General features: G+C 43.1%; 1 protein-coding gene across 6 annotated transcripts in view; it reads left to right on the forward strand.

The window, feature by feature from the left end:
• The window catches only part of HIVEP2 (HIVEP zinc finger 2), a 140470-nt gene that overhangs the window by 26893 nt on the left and 100619 nt on the right, over positions 1-12958 (forward strand). For 5 of the 6 annotated variants that reach the window (XM_080616410.1, XM_080616411.1, XM_080616407.1 and 2 more), the window contains exon 2: positions 8900-9005. The exons of the other annotated variant lie outside the window; for it this stretch is intronic. The gene's annotated coding sequence lies outside the window, so the exon portion shown is untranslated. The remainder of the gene's footprint in view (positions 1-8899; positions 9006-12958) is intronic. 6 annotated transcript variants of the gene reach the window in all.

Genomic DNA, 12958 nt, shown 5'->3' on the forward strand with positions numbered 1-12958 from the left:
TGAACTGTTTGTGCTGCTTATTAATTTGTCCCCTGAAAGTAAAGGAAGTCCCCTGTAAAGTTTGGAAGTATACACAGGTTACTGTTTTCAAATGTATAATGAGTACTGGGTGTAGGATGAGTAGGCAACAAACCAGTGTCTGCGGTAGTGGATTTTTGTGGCAATCATATGAAACTGAGAAGAAACTGCATAGCTTATGTCCAGCATGGGGACATGGACACAGGTAGGGGCCGTGGGGAGGGCTGGGCACTTGTTCTGAAGCAGCTGTATGCTGGGCAGCAAATCTCAACCCCAGAAACAGCTCTAGCAGGGGTATCTCGCAGTCAGTGCTTTTATATATCTTGCCTTACTGACATTCCAATTCTGGTCAGAGATGGAAGAGTGGTGGCACAGGAGGTTGGAGAGGCATTGCTGTGAAGCAGTGGTACATGTGTGTATTTGAGAACTTTCCCACGCCCCTGGTTTTCTGCCCTTTCAGTGCTGTACCCAACAGAAGCACTGGAAAATGCCTCAAAGTTCTCAATATGCAGTAGAAATCACGGACCCCAGCTTCCTGTTAAGTGCCTGTCTTTTGGATGTAGTCTCTGGCTGGGTTTGGGCTGTTGTGTAATAGGAGGCAAAGGTCTGGCCCCTGAACTGATGGCCAGGTCACACTGACCAGGTCATATCTGTGCTGCTGAGATAGCCCTCTTGACAGCAGGTTTGTCTTGTGAGGAGGTGGTTGGAGTGGTCCAAAAGCATGCAGAAGACAAGCTAATTGAGCAGTGTGCTGTGGTGCTAAAACTTGCTTCCTTTTCCACTTTTATTTAGCATCCAGGTTCACCCGTAGTTGTGAATTTCAGCTTTCAGCAGTTTTGCTTCTCTGTACTACATCTATTTTACCTGCAGATTCTGTGCTGTCTGATGAATCAACATGGAAGGTTTTTCCCTTAATCTGAACACTGACCATCTCTGGTCTGTTCCAGCAGAAGTTGAAATTGGAATGAGCTTCTGGCAACTGAGTGCTTTTGAGATTGCTACCTCTTTGTTAAACGTCTTGAGAGAAATTATAAGGGGAAGACAGACAGACAGAGGCGTGACATTGCACACACTGTGGACTGCAGGGTTTTTTACGTAGGAAACAAGGATACAAAAGAGGTCTCGGGAGGAAGACAGAACGTGCTCCTTTGAGAATGCTTTCCAGATAGCAAGCTGTGCGAGAATAGTAAAATGTTGGTATTGTGTGACATAAGTGATTTTTTTTATTTTGGTGACTATTATTTTCCCAGCAGTAATGTCTAAAGGCTTCCGTGAGGATGCAAGCTTCTTTATGTCTTCAGACAGTTGAATTTACAATGTATGTATCTGGTGAAGAGAGGAAGGAAATGTTATCATAAGGATCAGAGACAAAGACAGATTGTGAGATGCCCTCCATGGTCCAATATGAAATCTGTGGTAGCTAAAAGCTCAGTCTGTTTCTCAAGTCCTGTGAGTTGGTAGCGCTCCCAGCACCATACACTGCTTAGCAGCACAGAGGTCAATCCAGCAATGCTGTGTGAGCCTTTAGCTCTATGGTAAACTTTCAGCAAACCTTTTTCCAGTGAAGCTTTTGTCATATTTAAAGTTTATTGCATTTACCTTTGTGTTGCCGTTCAGGCCTAAATTTGTTTTATTCTGAAGTTTAAAGATCCCGTCTAACAAAAAGCACATTGATTTTTGGAAAGATTTATGGAATAATGTCAGATGCTGCTATTTAAAAAAAAATGTCACTGCCTTGCAAAAGTGAATTTCTAGTTTCTTTGTCTAGTAACGCATTCGGAGCACTTGAAAGGAAGTTTTGGAATAAGGAGATTTCTACCCTGGGGGAGTAGTATCCTGTGCTTTCGTTAGGTCATGTCAGGCCATTGTTTTGCTTTTCTTATCATAAAGATCTTGTGTCTTTATTCGTGCTCAGCTGTGGACTTGAGTTTCCTGGAGGAGAGTGAAATAATTAAGAATTAATACTACAAAATCATATGTTCTCTGTAGCTATGTTTGTTTAGTTGAAGGCCGTTCTTATCTGTAGTTCCATATAGTAATAGGTGGTGTAGATACACACCAGTAGTAAGTAGTATCTTGTACCTCTGGTTCTCAGCATAGCTGAAAAGAAATATGATTGTTCTCTGTAAGTATGAGAAAACATAGACTGAGAGATTCAATGTCACCCATCAAATGGCTGGTAAAACCGGGGTCTTGATCGCTGCTGCTTTTCATCCCTAACTGCTAGCTGATGTTCTCAATGGCTTTGTCTCAATGGCTAGTGGATTACACATTGGCAGGGTATGGGAAAAGGCATGTTTAATTTATGGCTCTAGATACAGCTGCTGAGGAGGACAGTTAGGTGCACAGGGTGGTTTATCAGTAGAAGTTGTCATTAAAGTTGGGTGATTAATGTGGTGCCAGAGAAGGGCACGTGATGTGTTCTTCTTGCTCTTAAAATCTGTGAACTGCTACAAAAGGTCATGCAGCCTGAATGCAGTGTTGGTGAGGGGAGTCATGGGAGGAAGATGGGCATTGCCAGCCTAGATTGAGAGTTTATACGGCTATGCAGTTGTGTCATGTGATGGAGGAACACCTCCCTAATGACTAGCTAAATGATGGCTAAAGCATCTCTGTCTTGACTGGTAAATCTGCCTTGTTTCTGGTGTGACAGAGCTGAGATATTTATTAATATAAATGATGTGAGCAGTAGCTTTCCTAGCCACAGCCTGGGATGCATGTGCCTGCTTTGCAAATAAGCAGGATTTCTGTCTGGCACTGACGGTGATATGCCTCTCCTCAGAACTAAATTTGCTAAATAAAAGGAGGCATGAAAAGGTGAGGCTTGTTAGGTCTCATATGCATGGGACTCTTGCTTTGAAATGGGTTACTCCATTTCCTCCAAGTCTTCCTTGGGGAAACAATTTGGATTTCCTATGCATATTACCATTGATTTTTCAGTTGTCACTATCTGCCTCTAGATTATGGCCATAGTTTCTGTCTTCCTTATGTCCTGTCAGCTACTGCCACTCTGCTTGTGGGCTGCACTGTGATGTATGCCATGTAGAGAAGGCAGCAGAAGTCTTGGTAGGTGCTGGTAGCAAAGGGAGGGGTGTCATGGGTGACCCCATGAAATGCGCAATAGGTTTGCAGCCCACGAGGTTAGCACAGAAACTGCCTCCTGCACAGAACTTGTTTCTCCAGCTAAGGACCAACATGCTCCCTTACAAACAAAGATAAATAGATTTCACCTAAGGTATTGCAGTCTTTCCAGGAGACAGATCTGACTGAGAGAAACTGGAGAAAAAACTCCTGGCAGAGGTTATGATGAGGCTCTCTTCTTCACAAACCAGAAAGAGATGAAGCTGCACAGCCGATGAATAGATGTGCAGAATCTGAAGCTCTCACTTCTGGCTCATCTATCACATACTATCCTTTTATAGTGCAAGATGAAATCATAGTCATAGAATCCTAGAATGGTTTGGGTTGAAAGGGACCTTAAGATCATCTTAAGAGCAGCCTTCTCTTCTCCAGGCTTAACAGCCCCAACTTTCTCAGCCTGTCTCCATACGGGAGGTGCTCCAGTCCCCTGATCATCCTCGTGGCCCTCCTCTGGACTTGTTCCAACAGTTCCATGTCCTTTTTATGTTGAGGACACCAGAACTGCACACAATACTCCAAGTGAGGTCTCCCGAGAGCAGAGTAGAGGGGCGGGATCACCTCCTTCGACCTGCTGGTCACGCTCCTCTTGATGCAGCCCAGGATACGGTTGGCTTTCTGGGCTGCGAGCGCACACTGAAGCCGGCTCATGTTCATTTTCTCATTGACCAACACCCCCAAGTCCTTCTCTGCAGGGCTGCTCTGAATCTCTTCTCTGCCCAACCTGTGGCTGTGCCTGGGATTGCTCCGACCCAGGTGTAGGACCTTGCACTTGGCATGGTTGAACATCATGAGGTTGGCATCGGCCCACCTCACAAGCATGTCCAGGTCCCTCTGGATGGTCAGCACCACCTTTAAGCTGCCCTCACCAGATGTGCCATTGCTGTGTGTCTCAGTGCATAGACGTAATCTCATCCTGAAAAACAGGATTTCACCTTCCACTTACCCTTCTGGAGACAGCTTGTGAGAGCAACATGGTACCACAAACTAATCCTGCTTAATGTCAGCTGATTAAATTCATTTTTGAATATAGTACTAAGCCAATTTAATTCTGTCTTTCAGAGCCTGCAGGGACAGTTGTGACTCTTGGATGGGTTTCTGCCTCTGATTAGTGATCAAATCTCTCTGTGCTTTTTTAGACCAACTCTCCATCTTTCATTTTTTGCTTGTCTCTCACCTGTACTTGGGATGTTAGGGAGCAGAATTTTTTCTTCCCATGCTTTCATAGCCCCAGCATCTATTCTCACGTTACTGTGAAACACTCTTGGGTTTAGATCTTGATTTTGGAGGTTGTTTCTCAAAAGTGTTGATCTTCAGAGGGATGGGTATTCGAGTGACCTTCTAGCTCTGAGCTCAAACACCCGCCTCTGGATGATCATTCACATCACAGTCCAAGTGCAACAGCCTCCAGTAATGTTTACTGCCTGTCACTGTCAATGTATTTTGTGATCACTAAATCCGTGAAAATGAGGGGCAGAATTAAAAAAGGGATAAAATTACTCAAAAAAAAAGATAAAGGTCAAAGCAAGTTGTAGTGTGGAAAAGAACAATGCACTTGATTAATTAAATAGTACTGGTGGAGTGTCTCATGTCAGAGAGAATCCAGTGAGTATTTTTTGATTTCAGATGCCCTCTGTGCAGGTTATCAAAAGAAAATCAAAGAAAAAATACTGTTTTTCTGGGAGTTTTAGTGCATTATTTTCCCTACAGCTCTGGCACGTTCCTCGCTCCTGTGTGGCTTTGTGCCAGGGAGCGCCTCTGCTCTGCTGTTTCTGGATTCCCTGCTGCTGTCAGATGGGAGATCGGTGTGCATCGCTGTGGAGCTCCCTGCTGCAGCTTACTCCCTGTTTGCAGTTGTGGGGTTTTTTTCTCTCATTCTCTTCCCGCTTCCCCTCCCACTTGTTGATGGCTTATTTCTGTTCGGATATTAGAAGAACGAAACTGCTGTTATCAGCAATGTAATTCCTGGTTACTGAGAAACTACTGCTGGTGTTCCTTCCTGAGTATTGCTGGAGTGTATGGGGAGACGTGGTCTGAGAAGAAGCTTGTATCGTCGTTGTGCTTGTTCCGTATTTTTTCTTAATTCCTTAAATTTATTGAGAGGAAAGGAGAGGAAAGGTTTTTTTGATAATTAATCACGTTTTGTCTTTCATTTAAAATATATTTTTCTGAGTGTTTAGTCACAGCTGTATTTTTTTTAAATTAGAAGCTATAGTTTTTTAGTAATTCATAATAAAATATGTATCTAGGGAGTTTTTGAGGCTTAATACTTAGCCCTGATTTTAGTAAACAATTCAGTGCCTATATACAATCAATCAAATTACTTGGTTTAGATACTTTGTCCATTTTGTAAGTCCTTATTAATTTTTCAAATGAGAAAATAGTATGTATTGAAGAATTGCCAAAATCCTGATAAGTCCTAGAGCACAGCAGTGGTTTTATAGGCACATGTTTGAAAGGCCTCTTCAGCCCTCTTGTTGTGAATATGCTGTGTGCATTAATATGGATATTTAGAATGCAGAATACTGCATATTTGCCTCTTCAGTGTTGTACTTTGTTGTAAGGAAGGAGTTCTTTGGGGTGTGAGAGTAACTTATCTGTAGATTAGTATGTATAAATGCAGTTTTAGGAATGTCTTAAGACCAGTAGACTCAGTTTTGAGAAGTGATAGCACACCTATGTGTAAGCAAGTTGGCAGCAAAAGTTACATTTCTGCTTCCATTATTTTTTCTAACTGTGCCTATTTTTTGCATTTCCTTATAACATGGCTTGTGAAAATGAAGGTCTTAACTGATGGCACTGGACATTACCACTAACCATAGACAATAAACAGTTTTGACAAGAACTGTGTGTCTTTTCTTACAGTTCTCTCTTTCTGTAGAGGCTACATTGATTTGTATGGTTTAGTTCCCAGTCTGTCTCCCACTGAGATTTTAAGTGCTGGATCCCTAGTGTATTCCTGTCAACACTAGCTATTTCCGTAATTGCCAGAATCATGTACGTAAATACCTCCGATACTATTTCCATTTTCAGATTTCACCGCACCTTTTTGCTTCTGCTTCACCTTGAAAGACTTTGCCTTTGCCCTAAAGAGGCTCTTCTAAAACTTGCAATTTCTAAGTGTATTTTGGAGACTTTGGTGTTTCCTCCTCACCAAAGGAAAGGCTCTAGGAAGTCTCTGCCAGAAAGATATTTGTGAAAGATCTTGAAAATTGTCAGGTTCACGTGTAGTGCAGTTGACTCTTAATAGCTGCCTCTTAGTCCCTCCTGCTCCATCAGAAGTGTTTTCTTTTGAGCAGTTTCGGCTTTCTCCTACATGGTCTCCGAGATCCCTTCATCTCAACTGTGAGCAGAGAGGCAGCGAGGGCATGACTTGTGGCCTTGAAAATCTGCTTTGGACTGGTCGAGGAAGACTCAGTGAAAGAATCTGAGCAAAAGGGATCAAATGGAGAATTAAAAACTCATTTCCAACAGGGTACAGAGCAGCAGGAAGCCAGTGGTAGCTGGTGACGGCTACCAAACTGAATTAGGTTTGAACTGATTCACAAGAGATGGAGGACTGTTTCACTTGGTTCCATGTGTTGCGATATATTTCAGTTCACAATGTAGCTACTTTGTGGGCATTCTTTTTGATTTAGGACTTCTGGGGTAGAGAGTTTATTTTCCAAGAGTACTGTTAAGAGGGAGCAAGAAAAAAGTGAAGGAAAAATGTTTAAATAAATTATTCAGCTGAAAAGTTCCGGTAGTTTTTTAGGAAGTAAATGAAGTGATGCAAGGTAAATGATTAGATGTAGTCATTAAGGACACATTGAATAAATAACTCCAAAGAAATCTGCAACCAGAAAAAGAACGAGTTGCATGTCTTGTATTTTCCTGTTGAAGACAGCTGGATATATTTAGCAGCATCCTTTTTTAGAGAGGTTGCTGCAAATGATTTTTCTGTGAGGGAAGATTCTCTTTAAGCCTTCAACAGGTTGAGAAAGAACTGTACTTGTAGGTAAACCAGAGTTATTAGGAAGCAAATTTAAGCAGTTCAGTAGAATGGATCTAGCTAACACTCAGAAAAATGTCTGCTTTAGGGAAATTACTTTAGAACATTAAGCCTGGATGTGAAAAATTAGGGATATATGTTCTTTAAAAATTCTAAGTGTATTTTGTAAGTTAAAGCTGTCCACCAAATCCAGATAACGCTGTCTCATTCTTTTGTACTGTGTATCTGGGAATGCAGATACCCTCTTCATGTGCTTTCTGGCAAAACTCCCCAGGCGGGTTTGTGCTCTGAAGCCCCTGTTAGGTCAAAAGCGCTGCCAGTTTGGTGTTTTCCAGTTTGCAAGCTCCCACAGCCAGTCAGTTCAGCTCGTGCTGGGTCCCCTGCCTGTCCAGGGCTGCAGCCCTGCCAGCGTGCATTTGTTTGGTTCACCTGATGTCAGCCAACACGTGCGCTTACTTACTGGTAGCCACAAGCTGGATTCACATACATCAGACCTCCATGAGTTTCCCATTGAACCTTCCATAGCTTGAGCAGTCAGAGGGGGCTCTGAGCGAAGACGAAGGAGCCACTGCTGGGGTTACAGGGTGGAGGCAGGTGAATGAATGAGATGGTGCCTCAGCCTCAGCCAGTCTGTTGCAGCTAGGAAGCATGGGAATCTCCCCAGCCCCAGCACAGAGCTAGAGGAGCTGCCTGCCTGGCTGCCTGCTGGGAAGGATGGGGCTCTCCCCAGTGAAGGGCAGTGATGCTGAAATCCTGGTGATAGAGCAGTGCCTTCACGCACTATTAGTAGTCACTGCTCCACCGTCTTGCTTACTCCTGCTGGATCCTGTGGCTCAGCAGCTCACCTCAGCCTGCCTTTTCAGTATGTGCATACTGAAATATATATTAGGTATTACATATTAGCATCATATTTATGGGAAGTGCACCCTTTACCAATAATTTTTTTTTCTTTTTTGATCAGGGAGTATGCTCTTGACATACTTAATATAAATCTTTACATGGTTTTATGCTTGTTGAAGACCAAGTAGAGAGCATAGACTTTATCTGATGGTGACTTCTCATCGCCATGGGCGTGTGTGTCTGGGTATATTTATGAGTATCCTGTAAGTCGTATTATTTACATTTTCAAAATAAAGAGAACCCAATTAATCTGCCTTTTGTATCAATAACTGTGTTTTGTTGCTTTATCCACACCCTCGTGCATCACTGATGAGTCAATACAATTAACAAGCAAGAGTTTCTTAATTCTTGTTTCAAACGCTTATTTACAGGGATATGTCATTCAAGCGAGTTTTCTTTGTTTAATGCTGTAGACTTTTAGGTTGCTTGAACCTGTGTTTGTTCCGATCAGTTGTGATCTTACTATTTGTTTTAATTAGAAAAATCTTCAGCTCTTAAATTGGAAAGTTTGCTTGTTTGCTACCATGTGTCTTGTCATTGGAGACAATGCTGCCAGTACAAGCTCATTTTCCGTATCTGCATTGGCTACCTACAGCATATATCAAAACTAGTTTTCATTGCTTTGATAGCATGCCTGAAATTTGGTTTGAGGCAGTGAGCCTTTTGTATGGCTATAGCAGGACATTTTTTACTTGCCATCATGAACAGCAAAATGTTTTCTGTAAGCCTGGGAAAGGCACAGACCTGTTAATGCAGAGAAGGAATATGTGAAAACACACAAATGTACTAGCAGAGCTTGATGTAAACCTCTGCACATGATGAACTTACTGTCTGGATTTGTCATGCTTGCAGGTGGGCCCCTCTTCTGATATGTGATCTACAGCGAGCTACTCTGAATTGTACGATGACAATGTTATCACTGCCACATCTCTGGGAACCAGTTATTCATAAGTATACGGTATGTGAATGTCTGCATCTTACATTAACCATTGCTTGTTGGAACAACGCAGAAACAATAATGTGAAGGTGCTAAAAGTCATTGAAGTAAATGTTAAGCCACATGTACAACCAGTTACACCGAGCTGTTCCAGCAGATGTTTATCTACTATATCTATATGCAGAATAGTGAACTGTTTTAACTTGAAAATGTATTTATTTACAGACACTGGTTGAAACATTCCACCAATATTTCCTTTGGATGAAGTTATACTGGTACAGTGGTGATATGTAGATATGCAGACTGTTACTCTCTTCCTCAAGCAGGAGGAGGTAGTAGCAGTAGAATGAAGGTTCTCTACTTTGACTGTATTGCTGCACATAAAGCAGTACTATTTTTGCATTTAGAAAAGGTCTTTAATTGCTTTTCTCCTTCATTCCATTTTCAATTTCTGGTCAATCTAAATTAGATTAATTTCACACACCAGTGAATCCCTAAAGAAGTGTAAATTAACTCCATTTTACCAGACTCAGCCAGATGATGGCAGTTATTTCCTTGATGCTTAGCTTTATATCACCCACCATCTTTGACCAAGATTTCAATAGGAATTAAATCCATATATTGAGCCTTTTTTCCTCATCCTGAATAAGGAATTGGAGGCTGAAACCCAGATGTAGTGAAGGGAGGCTATTTAATTTCTGGGCTACGAGGCCAGAAATGTAAGGTCACTGGTAGCTGGCATGTTTTTCTCTTCTACTGTTCTGGCTTGAAACTGTTAACACACTCAGGTCCTGTAAAACCATGAGCAAACTGGTTTTATGAGAGTGGTTACATCATTGTTTTATGTTCTGAAGCAGTTCATAGCACACCACATAACTGTTAGCATGGAGCATCTTCATCTGATTTATAGCCCCACTGCAGCTCCCACTGAAGCTGGTGGAAAAACGTTTCTTCTTGCTGATGGGAGTTGAATTGCACTGAATGTAACACCTGAGACTTTTGTTTAAGTAGGGTTCCCTGCATGGAATTTTTTCTTGCTGATCAGCCACTTTGTAGAGATTAAGTGTTGCAGATACAAGTGTAAAACAGAATTACAAGGAAATGGATTCCTCAAATAAGCTAGAAGAGGACTCAATTATTGAAAATGCTTGTCTAGCTTCAGAAGTTATAAAGTGATGAGGAGACATGAGTGTTTGCTCCAAACGTATATATCTGTTTAACATGCTGTATTTATATATGTATTTGGAAGACAATATTTGTTGTAAATGATTTGCTGCTACATCAGTGATGTGAGAGTTGGGAAAGGAAGATGAAAGTCTTACAGGGAGCAGAAAGGGAAAGGTCATGCTTCAGCCATCAATTCAGTGTGTTTTGGGAGAGTAGTTTACAGCTCGGGTAACTTGTGTGCTAAATGGTGAGGAGGTTTCCAAATCTGGCTGGTCTCTGGGTTGGTTCAAAGAGAAGCTCCTGCAGGTGATACCTCCCACTGAAGTGAGCAAGCATTGATCCTGCTTTGCTGGGCTGGCCTGTGCAGCCACCCTCAGTAACTGCTGCTGGCCAAATACCATTAACATTACCTTTTCTAGACTTCTCTGCATTTGTTCCGATGTCTCCTCTCTCTGTGTCTAAGCACCTTTTCAGGAAGGCTATACAAATAATAATAATAATCTCTGTTGCTCTTGTTCTTCTGAGTGGATGAATTTTTAAACATTCAGAATTGGGTTTGATACACGTTTTTGTAAATAAGTTGGTTTGGTGTGTGTGTGTGAGCACTGGTTAATGGAAAGCTGGTTTGAAGAGGATGAGTTTTGTGTTCGGCAGGGGCGGAGGTCTGGAAAGGACCCAGCAGGCCAGCTGGTCTGCTTTCCTGCCACTGCAGCTATCTCGTCACAAAAAGCTTGACTGCATCTTGGTTGACATTTTCGCTTTTTGATGGAATGTGGCTTTTCACTGGTGGAGGGGACCTGTCAGAGAGCCAAGGGCAGGTGGCAGGGAGAGGCGGTTGTCTGAGTGGTGACCCCTTGCAGCTCTCCATGTTCCCCGGGCACAAAGAGCAAGCTGCCATCTCGCTGCCATGCTTTTAATGAGCTGTAGAGCAAGGGATAGTGTGTCTCACACTTTGTGAGGCTTCTTCTGATACACATTAATAACCTTCACGGATTTGCCATGTACCCAAATCAAAATGAAATTTGCTTTGACTGCTGAACGCAGGAGTGAGAGGAAAGCAGAGGTTTTTGTGTTTGTTTTTCCTTTCGGGTGTTATTTTAGTTTTCCTCTTTTGCCAGTTCTCATGCAGCATTGCAAACATTTCAGGAAACTAATCTGCAGGAGCACAGCTCATAAACGCTCATCCTGCCGGAGGATGAGGCTCTGCTTATTACAGAAAAGGTTCAGAGACAGTCACAGCTAAAAAGATTACACACTTCCACAGGAAATTAAATTTGATGTAATATAGTGAAAGAATGACAAAATGGAAAGGGCATATATAATACATTTGTGATTATTAAGTGGTAGAAAAATGAAAACTTGAGAGCCAATAAAGTGCATGTACTTTGGATATGGGTACAAAATTCCCAACAGTTATTTAAAAATTTGGCTCTCCACTTTCCTCTGCCCTCTCTCGGTGCTGTTATCTCAGTGGGGAAAATCATTAACATCTTGTAAAATCATATGAACTTTTGGGCATGTGAGATTATAAAATGTTTAAAACAAGTTTCAGAGCAGTCCTGTGGAGTCCAGTTAGGTTGCATTCTTCAGCGGAACATGCATACGTGACACCAGACTGGGAATGAGAAGCAAGAGCTTCCTTCTTTGCTTCATCCTTCCACATGGATGTGCAGTGCTGACAGAGGAGGAAGCCTTCCTACCCTGTCTGTCTGCGCTCCTCTCCGTGGCACGGTGTGGTGCTTGCACTGGAAGTGGTGGATGAAGTCCCAGCCCTGCCCTAGCCACCAACCAGGGGCTGGTGTGGCAGGTGGGGTCAGGCTGGGGACCCACTGGGGGCCATTCAGGTGACACATGTGCTGAAGAGATCTGTTTTGTTCCGAGGTTGTTGCAGCTTGTCTGAGGTGCAAGGAGATGTGTCCCGTCTTCTTCTCCAACTCTAGGCACCGTGATGAGCCGGGCTTTCTCCCAGCCAGGTGCTTCATGGCAAAATGTAGGTTTTCTTTTGAAGGGGTCAGTAATAACGTGCAGCGTTTTAATAATTTTTCCTATAAGATCTTGTTACCTGCAGTTGGAAGGAATAAGCAGGACTCTGGCAGATTTAACTTTATTAACCATCATAAATCCTTTCCCTTTTGACTGTGATCAGTCCCTGGAGTCCTTTTAATGCTCTTGACATTGCACTGGCCTTTCATCACAGCACAATATACATTTTCCTGTAACTAGAAAACTGATGGTGGGAGCCTTACATAAACCTGAGGTAATGGATGCAGCAATGGGGATGTGCAACTGTCAGAAGGAGGAGGAGAGGAAGCTGATTCTGCCAGTGCAGCCTTTCCCTCCGCGGAGGGCAGGAGAGGGGACCTGAAGGCACAGCCGCCTGTAGGGTCTGGCATGCACCCAGTAGTGCCTGGGGACAGGGACCAGCTCTTTTGCTTTGGTCCAGACAGATAGACAGACAGCGGTGCTTTTGTGTCTTCTGCTGGTGAGTGGGGGGATGCCGGGGGCCAAGCCCTGTCTCAGAAAGCCCATCTGTGAGCAGCCCCCAGTCCGTGTCCCCAGGACAGTGAGCTGCCAGGCCTCACTGGCAACCATCAGGCTGACCCAGCCATTGTGAGCTGCTGGCCAGGAGGAGGTCTCTTGTGGCACATAGACCAGGCAAACCTGCTCGGATGGAGGTGCTGGGTGAATGGATCTTTTCTGTGACACGGACAGCACTAAAAGGAAGGAGTGTTACCAGGTGGTCGAGGGGCAGGCACCTAAGCAACAAACGCCGCCTTCATAAAATAACTACCTGGATTATTGCCTTT

The sequence above is a fragment of the Psittacula echo genome (assembly GCF_963264785.1).
Source record: "Psittacula echo genome assembly, chromosome: 4".
Classification (NCBI taxonomy): domain Eukaryota; kingdom Metazoa; phylum Chordata; class Aves; order Psittaciformes; family Psittacidae; genus Psittacula; species Psittacula echo.